At 40.5% G+C, this 4,297-nt stretch overlaps 1 pseudogene; it reads left to right on the forward strand.

Moving 5' to 3' along the window:
- The first annotated feature begins 1,542 nt into the window (after nucleotides 1-1,542).
- On the forward strand, nucleotides 1,543-2,076 carry LOC149158261 (xyloglucan endotransglucosylase/hydrolase protein 9 pseudogene; annotated as a pseudogene).
- The last annotated feature ends 2,221 nt before the right edge of the window (nucleotides 2,077-4,297 follow it).

Genomic DNA, 4,297 nt, shown 5'->3' on the forward strand with positions numbered 1-4,297 from the left:
TTTGCAACAAATGTTGAGGACCAGCAGGTATACATTAATGTCTAGAGATCAGGGCTACATAGGGTTGCATCAATATATCCATTCTTCCCATGTGCAGATGTCATTAGCTGGATTGTATCACATCCTGATGTGAAGACCATGACTTTGAGCAGTACCAACGGATAAAGGCTTGCTACTATTTTGGCTGCAAATTACTGATGTATGTACCATTTTCCTAAGCTAGAAACACTCATGGATTCACTCTTCTATGCCACCAACAACTATTTGGGCACGAAAGATGTTGTTAAGAGTTGGGTGAAGGAGCCATCAAAGTTTGACAGACACCCACCAATACATATAAGACAAGGTCTCTCAGGAGGTTTTATCAGTTGTTGATCATCTTAGCTTGCAGAATCTATGGTCAGCAAAGAAAATAGACCTTTCTGGAAGGGTGGGAATTCTTATTGAACTAGGTTGTGAACGAAGGGAAGCCATTCAACTGGTCAAACTTGTTGGCTCAATAGTTAAGTGTCCATGTAGCGTGTTAGACTCCGTCTGACGTCAGAGATTGATTCTTCTTCAAAACCCTGTTTTGAAGAAGAAATCATAATGTATTGTTTTAAATTATGTAATTTATGTTCCAGCTTTTCAAAAATCAGCAGCAACTTCAAACTCCTATTCCTGCACAAGCACAATTCAAAGCATCAATCAGAGGCAAAGTTATTAAATACATAGGAATGCAAGTTGAGGTGAGCAAGTATACAGAAAGTGGGGTTCAGAAAGACATGGTCGTGCCACAGAGGTTCTGCAGGCTGTAAAGTATCCCCATTCAGCTGCATAGTCTACAACTCAAATGAGTGCATGCCATTCTGAGGGAACTCTATCACCACTGCATCTTGAATCTATAGCAGACACAAAAGTTGAGAAGATTAATTTTGATGCTTCTAGTCAGCATACTTCCCAAACGAGCCTAAGAAATGATATATCAAGAAAAAGTGATGCTGGGACGAAACAGAGGAAATCAGGAAGACTCTCATTAATGGGGTTAACAGGAAAGAATCGTAGTCTTATGAAGAACCATGAAACCGAGCCAGCTATTGAACCTGGGATTTTAATGACCAAGGATGAAGACAAAGCTGACAGCTTTGATATTTTGGAGAGATATGTGTACAAGCATAGCCTGCGCTCCTATAGGGACTTACCCTTTAAAGTTTCGGAATTGGGTACTGTATATAGAAATGAGATGTCAGGAAGGTTACATGGTCTTTTCCGTGTAAGGGGTTTCATCCAGGATAATGCACATGTCTTCTGTTTGCCCAGCCAGATCAAGGAAGAAATAAGAAGTGTTTTAGATCCGACAGAAGCAATATTGTCTCAGTTTGATTTTAAAAATTATGAAATAAACCTATCGACAAAACCTGAAAAGGCAGTGGACAGTGATGTTATTCGGGAGAAAGCAACCCGTGCTTTAAAAGATGCTCTTGAAGACAAGGGGTGGGACTATTCTGTTGATGAAGGAAGTGGTGCATTTTATGGTTGATTGACATTGGATATGGAATATATATGTTGCAGCTCTCTTCGAATGCAGGGGCAAAGCATGATGAAATGGATTTTGAATTTCTGGAGAATGTGTCTGGGAAGCCTTACATCGTGCAGACGAACATATACGCCCATGGAATTGGGAAGAGAGAGCAACGCATTTATTTGTGGTTCGACCCCACTGCGGACTTTCACACATATTCCATTGAGTGGAACCCGCATCACATCATATTCTATGTGGACGCCACTCCCATCAGAGTATACAAGAACAATCAAGCAATGTGGGTGCCGTTCCTGAACAGCCAAGCCATGGGAGTTTTCTCCAGCTTGTGGAATGCGGATGATTGGGCTACTCAAGGAGGGCAAGTGAATACCAATTGGAGCAACGCTCCCTTTGCTGCTTCTTATACAAACTTCCGCGTTGAGGGGGCGTGCCAAGTCAGATCAAATAGACACATCTCCAAGTGGGTGCGCAAAAATTACATGATCTATGACTACTGCGGAGACAAAAACAGATATCCCGTTCCTCCACCAGAATGCAGCAGTTTAGTTCTCTAAAGCAAGCAGTACATTAATTTTGTCAAAATCTAAAGAGTGTATAGTACCAGTGGGTTTGTATTTCCTAGTTTGCCTACAGTTCAGGTTGATTTCAATTTGCCTCAGCGATTTGATCTATTCTATATTGATTCAAATTCAGAGAAAAAAACGGCCCATCATGATTCACAGGGCCATCCTAGGATCTCTTGAAAGGTTCTTTGGCATATTGATAGAGCGTTATGCTGGTGACGTTTCTTTGTGGCTTTCTCCAGTGCAAGCCTGTATTGTAACCTGTAACAGGCACTCAGGTTCAATATCGTCGAAAGGTAGTGGCAAAGATAAAAGAGAACTCGGGACCATGAACATCAATGAAGTTATAGAAAAAATTCAAAACGCAGCAGCTAATAGAAATTTTATAGCATAATAAAATTCAATATTACCGTTCCCAATATGGCAATTTCCTCAAAGTGGCAAACATCTTTTCAGTGGTCATTTTGGCAGAAGCCATCTTCCAGAGTGGTATGCGATGTGAAGACCGCGTGGCTGGCCAGTTGTCAACATGGGAGGATTGTGTCATCAATGAGAGCCTACATAACAGAAAAATAAGATTCGATCTTCTATTAATAGCTTCAGTTAAATCTCCAAGTGGATCTACGCCCCAATTGATATCTTTAAGTGGCCATCAGAGGATTTTAAACAACATTGAGTTGTTTATACATAAGTCGTTGTTTTATAGAACCTTCTGCATATGAATTAAATATATCAGTAACGTGGCAATCGTTGCAAAGTGGCATTCAAAGGTGCGATTACTTATTTCTATCATCAGCCAGTTTTCATGGGCCATTCGAAATCTTCACGCTGGAATAATGGAAGACTGTTCTATCTTTGGGAGCAGATGGAGGATCCTTTTCTATTTTCATGGATTTAGTTGAAACAGCGCCCCTGCTTTTGGGGGTCGATCTGTGGTTTTTTGTTTTAGTTGATTTAATGTATAAAAAATAATTTGGTAAAGTAGAGGAGAGGAGGGAGAGTTTTTTCTGAGCGCTGGGAGCTGTTGGAGAAGCAGAGAGCTTTGTATTGTACAGTTTTCTGCAGAGAATTTAATGGAATTTCACAGCTCTGTTTGCTGAGATTCATGTGGTATGTTGATTTAGCATAAGTTTTTCCCTTTGTCTCATATGTAATCAGTTATATTCCATTTCATTTCATGACCCTTTCAAGCTGAACAAATGAAGTGATTAGGTAGGAATTCATAGTATTATATGCTCCTCCTATAAGTTTGTTCGCTTTCGATGTTTTCTACTGTTTAAGGAGGATTCAGAGTTATTGTCTGCCCTCCTTAACTCCTCACCAGTCTTGCCATCCCGTTTGAAACCAGATTTGGTGTTAAATTGCATGCCTACCTTGCCTCAGTTGATAACCTGTGTAGTCATTATATTTTTCTGTTTGAAGCTGTGATTTTGCCCATGTAGCCCAGAAAAGCCCCGTCATTCCATTAAAAAACCCCAAAAATCATTAAATCCAAACCCCCTATCAATTTACTAGCCTAAAATCCTTATTCTTAATTGGTCAGCCTAATCCTATTGAAAGATCTATCAAATCTGACCCGAGAGAGCCTTCTCATACCTCGTAGGGCTAGCTACGAGGTGAAATGGTTTGATGTAGCCTTGAAGGTTTACCTTCCTCAGCCTAGGGTGAAATCTCAAGCGCTAACATAGCGAACGCTCGAAATCCTCTGGAAAGTGACATTATATATGTTTGCATATTTACTGGATGCAATCTGTGCACATAACACATTCCCTGGCATGAATTGGTCTTGGACATCTCAAATCCCTTCCATGTACATCCACTATAATGTTCTCTCGGATTGTAGCCATGCAGGAGTTATGGAAAAGCTAACTAGCCACTTCCTCATTTCGTTGTACAAGATGATCTTTGACGAAGATCCACCTTGCATGTCACCTGGGGAAATGGAGGCTGTATCAAAGATCATAGGTTCATTTGCCTCATCGGATGACACGTTCCTTAGAGTGTTCGGTGAAGAGAATCCACCACATATTTTGCCAAGGTATGCCACCAACAAGCTGGTCATGCAAGTAGTGTCATATCATCTTGCCATAGGGTTGTCAATAGATTTTCACAAGAAGAAGAAAGAACCTTGGCCAGCTCTTCCTATGTAAATTGGATTGTATAAGGTAAAGAACCTAAAATTTTCAGATACCGAAGGAAAGGGAATAGATAA

Source organism: Pinus tabuliformis, chromosome 5_2 (assembly GCF_031772625.1).
Source record: "Pinus tabuliformis cultivar Carrire ecotype Pingquan chromosome 5_2, CPIR1, whole genome shotgun sequence".
NCBI lineage: Eukaryota > Viridiplantae > Streptophyta > Pinopsida > Pinales > Pinaceae > Pinus > Pinus tabuliformis.